The 12,503-nt window shown below is 39.6% G+C and overlaps 1 long non-coding RNA gene and 2 other non-coding genes across 3 annotated transcripts; 1 reads left to right on the top strand and 2 right to left on the bottom strand.

The window, feature by feature from the left end:
- Positions 1–6,750: 6,750 nt before the first annotated feature.
- LOC141777833 (U6 spliceosomal RNA) lies at positions 6,751–6,857 on the bottom strand. The gene has a single exon (XR_012595997.1). It is a non-coding gene; the product is annotated as a U6 spliceosomal RNA (small nuclear RNA).
- Positions 6,752–8,199, bottom strand: LOC141777758 (uncharacterized). The gene is made up of 2 exons (XR_012595962.1): positions 7,732–8,199; positions 6,752–7,397 (listed from the first exon to the last, which is right to left on the bottom strand). It is a non-coding gene; the product is annotated as an uncharacterized LOC141777758 (long non-coding RNA).
- A 2,890-nt stretch (positions 8,200–11,089) lies between these two features.
- Positions 11,090–11,161, top strand: trnat-cgu (transfer RNA threonine (anticodon CGU)). Its single transcript has one exon. It is a non-coding gene; the product is annotated as a tRNA-Thr (tRNA).
- Positions 11,162–12,503: the final 1,342 nt, after the last annotated feature.

Below are 12,503 nucleotides of genomic sequence, written 5' to 3'. Positions count from 1 at the left end.
CAAAAATCTTGATCATAACCAGGATACTACTATACATATACTATACATATACTATACTATACATACCGCAAGGCCCTAAGGGCGCTGGCACATGCCAACATTTAGTTTTGTTTTTTTTAAACAGAGTTTATTTATACATTTTGCTAATACAACTCTTACAATCCATTGCACAAACATGTTTGGACTGGTATATAACCCCCCCACCCCCCACCCCCCACCCATGACAATACCCGGAGGGCACTCAGAAAAAAAAAAAAATATATATATATATATATATATATGTAAATAAAGTGTACAAGAATGAATATAAATACATAGATAAATAAATAAAAATAAATAAATAATAATAATAATAATAAATAAACATAAATCATGATAAATTGATAGAGGTCTAGGGTGTTACACCCTGTCATTTAGGGCACTTTTCCTTTGAAATGTTCCTGGTCAAATATCCATATACATATACATACACATACATATACATACACATACATATATGTACATACATATACGTACATACATATACACATACATACACACACATACATCAAACTTTAATCAGCCACAAAGTTATCTGAGTCTAAAGAGTCAACGTGACTAAGAAAAGGTTGCCAGATCAATGAAAACTTCTCGGCTGACCCTTTAATAGTATACCTAATTTTCTCCAACTTAATAAAATATAACATGTCTCTGAGCCATTGTGCAAATGTTGGAGGGTTGCAATCCTTCCATCTAATCAAAATTTGTCGTCTGGCCACCAGCGTAGTAAAAGATAGAAGGTTTAGTTTATTGTTGTTTAACGTAAAATTTTGTGGTACCACCCCAAACAAAGCAAGACAAGCTGATGGTTCTAAAAATCTGTCGGTAGTTTTGGAAAGCATATTGAAAATTAATTGCCAAAAATTAGATAGTTTAGGACAATCCCAAAACATGTGAATTAGAGTGGCCTGGTTCTGCTTGCAGCGGTCACACATGGTGTCTATATCGGATTTGAATTGGGAGTTCAACTTTGGTCCAGTGCAGTCGATGAAAAATTTTAAACTGCATGACAGTATGTCTCATACATATGGAAGATGAGTATATTCCCCTCATCATTTTTGACCAGATAGTATCTGAAATAACAACACCAAGGTCCCCCTCCCACTGATTTTTAAGGGAGTTTTTTTTAGGGGACTTGTCATATTTTCTCTCATTAATAAGGAATATATGTCACCTATCTTTCCCTTTCTGGATGATGTGATGTCTAGTCTAGGAGCGTGTTTAGCGGCTGTGTAGGGAATTGAATGATATTTGAAGACATGAAGCTGCGAGTTTGTAGGTATCTGAAAAAGTGTAACCTGGGAATATTGAATTTCTGAACAATCTGCTCAAAAGAGGCAAATGAGCCATTTATGAACATGTCTTTAAATGAACAAATCCCATTTCTCTGCCAATCACTGAATAAGGCATCCGTCAAAGGCGGCAGGAATGCATGGTTATTTACAATGGGAGCCAGTATTGAAAATTTACAGATCTCGAAGGATTGTCTGAATTGTTTCCAAATTTTTAAAGAATGAATAACAACTGGGTTACAAGTATATTTAGTAATAGGCTCTGAGTATGGCAGGCTAGAGCATAATAAGGCAAGTAATGAGGTGTTCTTACAAGAGTCTCTCTCTAGTATTAGCCATTCAGGCACAGCTGTTACTTCAGTTCCTTCCATCCAATAGGAAATAAATTTGATATTTGCTGCCCAATAGTAGAACTGAAAGTTTGGCAGACTAAGCCCTCCCTGCTGCCGAGGTCTCTGTAGTATAGCTTTGCGTATACGTGGATTCTTCTTACTCCAAATGAAAGAAGAAAGCTTTCTGTCCAGGGAAATGAAAAATGTTTTAGTTAAGAAGACTGGTATAGACTGAAACATACAAAGAAGTTTAGGCAATAAGTTCATCTTTATAGCGTTAATTCTACCTGCCAGAGATAAGGGTAGCAGATCCCAACGATTAATATCCTCCTTGAGAGAGGACAGAAAAGGAGGGAAATTTGCTGAGAAGAGGTCTTTAAAATTGGATGTGACCCACACACCAAGATATTTAATTTTGTCCATGCACACTTTAAACGGCACAGTACGAATAAACAGGGAGTCTCTTGCTGCCAAATTTATGGGCATCAATTCACTTTTTTGTGTATTTACTTTATAGCCAGAAACTTTGCCAAATTCAATTAAGAGATTAAGAGCTGCAGGAAGAGAGGAGGGTGGGTCAGACAGGTAGAGTAGCATATCGTCTGCGTATAGCGAGACGTTATGTTCCAACCCTGCCCTTGTAATACCTTTAATATCCTTATTATTACGCAAAGCTATAGCCAACGGCTCAATCGTAATCACAAAAAGAAGGGGGGACAGAGGACACCCCTGTCTCGTCCCTCGTGTTAGTTGAAAAGGAGGTGAAATCCGAATCTCTCAAGAGTACAAAATAAATAGTCCCACTCCACCCGATCAAAAGCCTTTTCGGCATCTAGAGATATCACCACTTCCGGTTCGTCGGGTGGAGAGGGACCATAAATTATATCGTATAAGCGCCTGATGTTGAAAGAGGACAGTCGATTTTTTACAAAGCCCGTCTGGTCAGGAGAGATTATGGTTGGGAGGACTGTTTCAAGACGGCGAGCAATCATTTTTGCCAGGATTTTGCTGTCCACATTGATCAAGGAAATAGGACGGTAGGAACCACATTCCTGTTGATTTTTGCCTTTTTTCAGAATAAGTGATATGGTAGCTTGTCGTAATGTTTCAGGCAGTGAGCCAGCTGACAGGGAGTCGTTATATACAGAGTTTAAAATTGGAGCCAATTGATTTGAAAATTTCTTAAAGAATTCCGATGGATACCCGTCTGGGCCAGGGGATTTTCCACATTGCATACTCCTGATGGCCATCTCAATTTCTCCAATTGAAAACGGAGACTCTAGCTCGGCAGCTGTCACAGGGTCTATATGAGGGATCTCAACACTTTGAAGAAATGATTTAATCAAGTAATCATCTTTCAACGATTCAGATGTATACAAGTTATGATAAAACCGTAAAAAGCGTGAGTTAATGTCAGAGTGATCTATACAGACCATTCCAGACTCATCCCGGATCTCAGGGATTGCCTGCCTTGCTGCTTTTTGGCGAAGTTGGTGTGCAAGGATCCTCCCTGTTTTTTCACCATGCTCGTAGTATGTATGATGAGATCTAATCAGGAGGTTCTCAGCTTTTTGTGTGGTTAATAAATCAAATTCTTTTTGGAGGAGTAAACGTTCTTTAATGCCATCGGCTGATGGGGATGTTGCCAATTGTGAGTCAAGATTACCAATCTGAGTCATCAATTCATTAGCACGGAAATTTCTGGTTTTCCGTAGATGTGCGTTATAAGAAATAATTTGGCCCCTCAAATATGCCTTAAGTGCTTCCCATACTGTTGATGATGACATCATTGGTGTTTGATTAATTTCTAGAAAAAAATCAATCTGTGATGAGATAAAATCTGAAAATGTTTTATCTGAAAGTAAAAGTGGGTTGAGTCGCCATGGTCTGTAAGCGTTTTTTGAGGTTGGTAGATTAAGCTTCAGTTTAAGGGGAGCATGATCAGAGATTACAATCGTATGGTAGTCACATTCCTGCACCAAAGGGAGAAGATTCTTATCCATTATGATATGATCAATGCGTGAAAATGTTTTATGAACAGCTGAAAAGAAGGAATACTTGCGAACAGTAGGATTGAGAGCACGCCAAACATCAACCATCCCATAAGTATCAAGAAACAGCTGAATTGAAAGGGCAGCTTTAGAAGTTGGTGTAGTTTTGGCAGCGCTACGGTCTAGACTAGGGGATATCACGCAGTTCATGTCTCCACCTATCAACAAATGATGTTCGTTTAAATCAGGTAATCGGGAGAAGAAATTAGTGAAGAAAGCAGCGTCGTCCCAATTAGGGGCATAGACACTAGCTAAGATAACTGGGATGTTATATAATTTGCCTGTAACAATCACATATCGGCCCATTGGGTCTGCACAAATCTGAGAAGAAATAAAAGGCACATACTTACTAATAAGGACTGCTGCTCCTCTTGACTTACACTGAGATTTTGAATGATAAACTTCACCAACCCATCTAGTATGCAAACGTGAGTGGTCAGATATATTCAGATGAGTTTCCTGAAGGAAGGCAATATCCACCTTTAACTGATGCAAATGTGTCAGGACTCTCTTGCGTTTCACATGATGGTTCATCCCCTTAACATTCCAGCTCACAAAAGAAATTGGGCATGTAGCCATCATTCCTAAAGTCATATTGTGTACCATGGCCAGAGATAATGAGTATATCTAGTGACAAATAATAATTTGCATGTTATGCCCCTATCGTTGCTCAAATAAAAAAAATAAAAAATAATATAACATATGATGTAAGCCAAATGAAAAAATAAACCCAAGTACAGAAAACCCTTTAAGTCCCTCATTTCCCTTCCCTTCTCACCCATCCTAGCTGGGTTGAACCTTCTTCCCAAAGTAACAATATCCACACTATGTGCTTGTATTGGGGAAACTACTAAACTAGAAGCTAAACTCAACAAAACATGAAAACTTCTGGGCGTAGATATCAATATAAAATAAAATAACCCTCAGTAAGGTTTCAACTAACTCACTTTAACCTTCCATTTATTTATATATGAACTCACATCAAGAGGCTACATACTGCAAATGTATAAAGATAACATACCAATTGTAGCAAGCAAATAATTTAGGCCTGCATACGGACCTTGACATTAACCTGATATTGGCTTAACACTATACCCAGAGTAAATAGGCAAACAGGCTGGTATAGATTATATCAAGTTAAATTCAAATCAACCTCCTAATGCTTTAAATAATTTCCCAACTAACTTATTTTAATTCACCATGGTTTAAACAAAGAAAGAAAAAAAAAAGAAAAGAAAAAATACCTCACATCAGGAAGTTAGACATATCTGCAATTGCTATCTAAATATTACACACTACTGTATAATATAACAAATGAAAATCAACAGTGTACATTAACAGGCTTATAGGCTACTGACATTAGCTTGACATCATCACGTCACTTACCCAGACAGGCTGGTTTGAGATTATGTCAAATCAGTTTGGACAGCCTACAGTAAGAAATAATATCCTCCTTCCATGAGAGCCAGTCATTAACGAGGATCAGCCGCTTGTTTTGTAATGTTTTTCGTGATGTATTTCTGGGCTTCATCGGGCGACGTAAACATTTTCTCCACTCCGTTGTAGGTAATACGAAGTCGCGCTGGGTGAAGTATGCCAAAGCGAAGTCCCTCGACCCCCCGCAACATTTAGTTTTAATCAAACTCTGGTGCGTTGCAGATGTGCATCATCATACAACTCTTGAACCATCTTTTAACTGTTCACCGGAGCACTATTAATCTTTTTACTATTGTTCTATATCATTTACTACCATCCCTCACTGTTTTACTGTTTACTGTAGTTTAACAACCTTTACTTACCTTGAAGCTCTTCTCCATCCTTGATCTTACCCTGAAGTTCTTCTCCATCCTTGCCCTTACCCTGAAGTTCTTCTCCATCCTTGCCCTTACCCTGAAGTCCTTCTCCATCCTTGCCCTTACCCTGAAGTTATTCTCCATCCTTGCCCTTACCCTGCTTGTCCGACAGCCTGGGTGAAATGTTGATTCATAGGTATGTGATATTACCAGTTGGCAGAAAGGTGAGTGGTGTTGGAACTGCCACATCCCAAATATTAGGGCTGAGTGGGAGAATGCTGGATTCAGACCAGTTGATAGTGTAATCAGATATTTTAGAAAAAGTATTTATGAGGCGGATGGTTTCGGGTAATGAAGATGAAGGATTTTGTAAGTAAAGTAGAATGTCGTCTGCATAAAGGCTGACCTTGTGATGCATATTGTTTGTTTGGATTCCTGTGATGTTTACTTTTTGATGGATGGCTGCTGCAAGTGGTTCGATGAATATGAGTTTGAGTGGGTTATAGAATTCTGTTATTGTAAATGGTTTGTCAAGTGTATTTGCTGTCAAGTGTATTTGACTTAGTATTTCTAAATAATGACTTTGTATTTCAAATTAATGACTTAGTAGTTCAAATTAATGACTTAGTAGTTCAAATTAATGACTTTGAATTTCAAAATAATGACTTTGTATTTCAAAATATTGACTTTGTATTTCAAAATAATGACTTTGTATTTCAAAATAATGACTTTGTATTTCAAAATAATGACTTAATACCTCAAAATAATGAGTTAGTATTTCAAAATAATGACTTTGTATTTCAAAATAATGAGTTAGTATTTCAAAATAATGACTTAGTATTTCAAAATAATGACTTAATACCTCAAAATAATGAGTTAGTATTTCAAAATAATGACTTAGTATCTCAAAATAATGAGTTAGTATTTCAAAATAATGACTTAGTATTTCAAAATAATGACTTAGTATTTCAAAATAATGACTTAATACCTCAAAATAATGAGTTAGTATTTCAAAATAATGACTTAGTATTTTCAAATGACTTAGTAGCTCAATAAGTACCACAAATCATAAAAAAAATCATAAAATCAATAAACATCACAGACAGTCATAAAACATCAGAAAATAATCAGAAAAGTCATAGAAAATAAATAGAAAAGTCAGAAAATAATCAGAAACAATTCTAAAAATTTCCAAAAAATCATTAAAACATCAGAAAACATCCCATAATGATCAGAAAAGTCATAATAGAAGGAACGCTTCACGAATTTGCGTGTCATCCTTGCGCAGGGGCCATGCTAATCTTCTCTGTATCGTTCCAATTTTAGAATATGCATTACCGAAGTAAATGCAATAGGAGTAAGATCCTGAGATGTTTTTATAGGCACTAGTCCTTTACGGGACCAGACTGAGGGTCTGGAGGACAGACGAGACTCTACTGGCTTCTAGTAAATACATGTGAACAGTAGAGACAGGTCTGGGGGCTGTGCTGGTGGTTAGGTACCTTAACTAAACCATAATGGCTCTCCAGCTCTGGTCTGGATTAGTCTGAGGTGGTACGAGTTCAGGCTGAGCCTGTGAGTGTTCCAGAGGCATGCTGGGAGATTTAGACAGGCTGGGGTGACGTCAGCCGTTGAGGATTGGATGCCTGAAGGCGCGAGAACAAAAGGCTGACTCGACGCCCCTCCTCCAGGAGGACTCTGACCCCCCTCCAGACCCTCAGGGGTTAGCGGGGGCTGGTAGAGCCACACTGTGAGAGACGGGCGGGGGGGGTAGAGAGAAAGCAGGAACCGGTCTGATCCGGTCTGGATTACATCATCCTGCCGCCTTCGAGCCGGAAGAGACGAGGAGGACGCTCGCAGCAGAGAAAGCTCCTGGACGTCTGGAACCTGCTTCACAATAAGAAAACAGACCCAGGAGACTGATTTGGACCTGAACCAGGACCTGGACACACTCTGACCCTGCTGCTATGTGGATTAAAACAGCCTGCATGTCCTGCTCTTTGTCCTGCTGCTGAATGCCTCTGAAGTGGCTCCTATCTGGACTCAGTCTACAGCGGTTCTGGTCTAGTCGTGCTGTGTTTGCTGCTTGTGAACATTAAACGTGTTGATGTGAGAGTCTGACGGATCCAATCACACTTTAATCTCTTTATTTCACCAGTTAAACTGCTGCTTAGAAGCAGGAAGAGAACCCTTCTGTCTGCCTCTGGCTTCTATTCAAACATACCAGCTGCAGTTCACCGACCCGCCACCGGGTGTCGCTGTCGGACCGCTCTACATGGGGCGTTCAAGGGCGCCGCGGAAGCGTCGGACTCCAAAGAACTGAAAGAGAAGAGAGAAAGAACCCAATTAGCAGTCACAGAACACCAAGAACATAGTAAAATAGTACATTAACTTGACTTATTGTCCACATAATGAGCTCCATGAGCGTTTCTGTGATAACAGGCCCCACTGACTCACGTTAGTCTCAGCAGAAACAGCCCGTTCTCACGTTGACACAAACACATCCACCAGACTCACTGATACATTCTTTCACTTTAGTGAAAAACGTTCACAACTCCACAAATATGACTCGGAACATCAATCCGGTTTGTTTATTAAAGCCCATTGATAAATTCGGCATACATAACGGTTCACTATTTCAGCTTCATTTAGACTTTTAAACCAGTTCTTAAGTGTTCCCACGAGCAGCTAGCGAAGCAGCAGAGGACTTGTGAGAGTTAAAACTGCATTAAACTCTGCTGAACTTACATGCTTTATGTGCCGAACTGAGCAGAACACCGTCAAGTTTCGTCAAATATATTTATATTTGTGAAGAAGAAAAAGTGTGTTATGTCTCGTGAATCACATATGCTCACATTTTAAACGGAGTCTGGCTCAGGAGGAGTGATTCTCTGATTCTACTGCGACCACCTGCTCTCGCTGTTCTGATCATTAATTAAACTAACCGAGCAGGAGAAACTCTACCGCTCTTAAATTCATTCTTATTGACATCATTTACAAGCAGAATTCATCAAATCATGCTAAAGAGTCGTATGAACTCTGTTAAAGTTTTACAGGGAGAGGTTGTCGTGTGCATATAACCAATAATACCTTAATTTAGCTCATCTGTTGTCGGAGTCTGGCTCCAGAAGCTGCTCTCCTCTGAGGCGCCACTCATCCCCTGTCAATTACCTGCAGAGGGGGCGGGGCTTCTTCTTCTTCTTCTTCTTCTTCTTCTTCTTCTCTTCCTAATGTGTGTAGCGTCGCTGTGCTGTGACAACCTGCTGTCAGCTCTGTGATGGTGATGCATCTTCATCTTCATCTTCATCTTCATCTTCATCTTCATCTTCATCTTCATCTTCATCTTCATCTTCCAGTTTATTTAACTTCAGGAGGAGGAAGAGGAGGATCTACTCTTCATCCTTCAGGTCATCACAAACATCAACACATCTGGACACAGCTGGTTTCAGGAGATGAAACTCTGTAGTCACTGTTCCCTTTGATTATTATTATTTTTATTATTATAATTAACATTATTATTATTATTATTAATGCTATTATTATCATTATTATTATTAATTATATTATTATTGTTAATACTATTGTTATTATTATTATTATTATTATTGTTAATGCTATTGTTATTATTATTATTAATATTATTATTATTATTATCATTATTATTAATACTATTATTAGTAGTAGTAGTAGTATTAGTATCTAGATTACTTTTAATATCTGAGATAATATTTTCAGATTGTTGTCTTTGACCCAGTGAAGTGCTGAAGAAGATAATACAGAAATACATCATATTTAATAATATAAAGGACAACAAGAAATACATTCATAAACATTTATTAACATTTATTATTAGAAATAGTTTTTCTAAATCAATAAGAAATGCATTAAAACTTAATTATAAAGTAAATAAATACATTTTAAAAGTGATGTCTCGTAAACGGGAGATTTTGGGTTCAAATCCCAACAGTGCCTCACACAGGACAGCAGTCTGTGGACTTTAACAGTAGAAAAAAGATTCAGGACATGATGTGACATATTTCTGGAAAACATTGTCTCATTTGGAAACAATGGAAGAGAGAACGGAACACCAACAAGAGGAGGTGCGGTAGTACTGTAGTCTGGTAGTTATAGTTTATGCTATGTGGGGGGAGACAGGGAAGGGGGGTTCTGCTCCTGTGTATTTGCTACGGAAGGATGGAGAAATGGCAAGGATGGAGAAATGCCTCAAGGTAATGAATAAATGGTAAAGGAAGGCGGGGTACACCCTGGACAGATCGGCAGACTATCACAGGGCTGAGACTAGAGACAGACAACCATGCACACATTCACACCTAAGGGCTCATTCCATATCTCTTTGTACACTGGAACAGCGCCACCTGTCCCTCGACGTGCCAAAAACAGGGATGAAGCAGTCCTCGTTAGTATAGTGGACAGTATCTCCGCTTGTCACGCGGAAGACTGGGGTTTGATTCACCGACGGGGAGGCTAGCGTCTTCTACCAGCTGCTTATTATTCACCAAGAAAGACAAAAGCTGTAAAGCAACAGCAGTTGTTACTTCACAGCAAAATGGAGAATTCACAATTAGATGCATCTCATAATAGGAAATTATTCATCCATGAAATGTAATATCCATACCATGTGTTGATGCTACGGAGAAGGACTTTCCTTTGTCATCATGGAAGTTCTGGCAAACAGTTAAGACGACTCAGGAAGGGAGATCAGGGTTTGGCTCAGAAACATACCAGAAGTTGTTTTACAAAAAGATAAATATTTAATAAAGATTCTCTTGGCAAGTAGTAAGAAAGCCATAACTCGAAAGTGGTTGCAGACTGATCCTCCAACATTAGACCAATGGCGGGGTATTGTTAATCAAATATATCGTATGGAAAGACTCACATTTATTTTAAGGCTTGAATTGGAAAAAAGTATTGAGTACTGGGAAAAATGGATTGTGTATTTACACCGTTGATTGAAGTGTGACAATTTATATTAAGATGTATTTACAAAAATGTACTGTGATTTCACATTGTAACACCCATGATGACCTCATGTTCTTTGTTCTCAAATAAAAAAAGAGTTTAAAAAAAAAAGAAAGAAAGTAAGCAGTAAAGCTGGGGACACACCAAGCCAACATCAAAGAACTAGCAGCAACGAAGGCCGCCTGTTGCGTCGCCTCACGTCACCTTTGTTTTGGCCGACAAGTTGCACTTGAACACTCCGCAAAGACTGCAGCTGACGGCCAGTTAGCACGTACGTTCTGTGCCTGCCTGAGATGAAATAACTCTCCCTACCAGCAGGTCGCAATAGTGTGTACTTGTCATTCAAAAAGGGAAACCGGAAGACCGAGGACGGCGGATATACAAGCCGTTATTATGATACGGACATAAAATAAAGCAGTTGCCGACCACATAGCTTTATTCCAGATGGCCATGTCGTTGTGAAAATATCTGTGTATTGGAATGATCAGATGAGATCAAGAAGAAAAATGGGAAGAGCCCTCTGTGTTTTTCCTCTTGACTTTACTCGTTGGCTTGCTCCATATGCAACTTTGATACGAGACAAGAAGACAACCAAGAGCAGAGGTGTTGTGGCTTGGTGGTTAAAGCGCCTGTCTCGTAAACAGGAGATTTGGGTTCAAATCCCAACAGTGCCTCACACAGGACAGCAGTCTGTAGACTTTAACAATGGAAAAGAGATTCAGGACATTATGTTCAGACCTGGTATTACCATGCATCCTCAGTGATCCGATCACAAGTGGACAGCTTTAAGTACACACTCAAGACGCATTGAGATTGGATCTTTCAGACCACATTCAGAGGTGGTCTGGTCCACATATGACCACATTCTTTTAGCAATGTGTACGCGAATGTGTCCTGGGCCACATTAAGGACTGCCTACTCAACTGATGTCCAGCTGGGATCCGCGGGATCACCGAGCTCCTCAGGTGAATGAACAGACACAGGCGCTTGTCAGCATGGAAACAGCCTCTGTGCTCTATTGTATCCTGTCGGTACAACTGTATTTTATTAAAATATATCTTGTTTATAGGCCACATATCTACAGACTATCAGATTAGGAACAGAAAGTGCATTATTATCATACTGTCGGAGATGTGTCGCTGTTTTTGTTCCGCTGCTTTGCGCGGAGCTGACACCCGACCGCCCGACTGTTCTGTCCTCCCCGGCTCTCTGAAGCTCTGTACACCACTGTTATCTCGCAAAAGCAGCGGTTCCGGCGGCACAGAGGTCCCCGGAGACCGCCGGTACAATACCCTTTTATTTTGATGTTAATACAATGTACCAGAATTCACAAATATGTAGGATATTACTACTGACATTTATGTAATATTATGTCACAACGGCTGCTGTGTTAGCCGTGTGGTTACTACGTGTTTATTTGCATATAGAGCGGGGAAGTGAGATCAGATCACAAGTGGTCACTGAAGACGCATGTGGAGACGCATTCTAATGTCAGGTGTGAACAGACATACTTAAAGCTGTCCACTTGTGATCCGATCACTGAGGACACATGTTAATACCAGGTCTGAACAGGGCCTATGTGTACTGCAACAGGACATTTTTGAAGAGATTCAAGACATGATTGTGACATTGTCCTGGAGAAAAGTTGTCCCATTTGTGTGGAAATGAAAGGAAACAATGGAAGAGAGAACGGAATGAACACCAACAAGAGGAGGTGCGGTAGTACTATATTCTGGAAGTTATTGTTTGAGAGGGAAGGGGGATTCTGCTCCTGTGTATTTGCTGCGGAGCTGAAGGTCATGGGTTCGATTCCCACCTGAGGCAAGAATGGAGAAATGTGTCAAGGTAATGGATAAATGGTAAAGTAAGGCGGGGTACACCCTGGACAGATCGGCAGACTATCACAGGGCTGACACTAGAGACAGACAACCATTCACACTCACATTCACACCTACGGGCTCATTCCATATCTCTGTATATTCCCTGTATACACTGGGACAGCGCCACCTGTCCATT

This window comes from Sebastes fasciatus, chromosome 11 (assembly GCF_043250625.1).
Source record: "Sebastes fasciatus isolate fSebFas1 chromosome 11, fSebFas1.pri, whole genome shotgun sequence".
Taxonomy (NCBI): domain Eukaryota; kingdom Metazoa; phylum Chordata; class Actinopteri; order Perciformes; family Sebastidae; genus Sebastes; species Sebastes fasciatus.
This window is presented reverse-complemented; position numbering and strand designations above follow the sequence as displayed.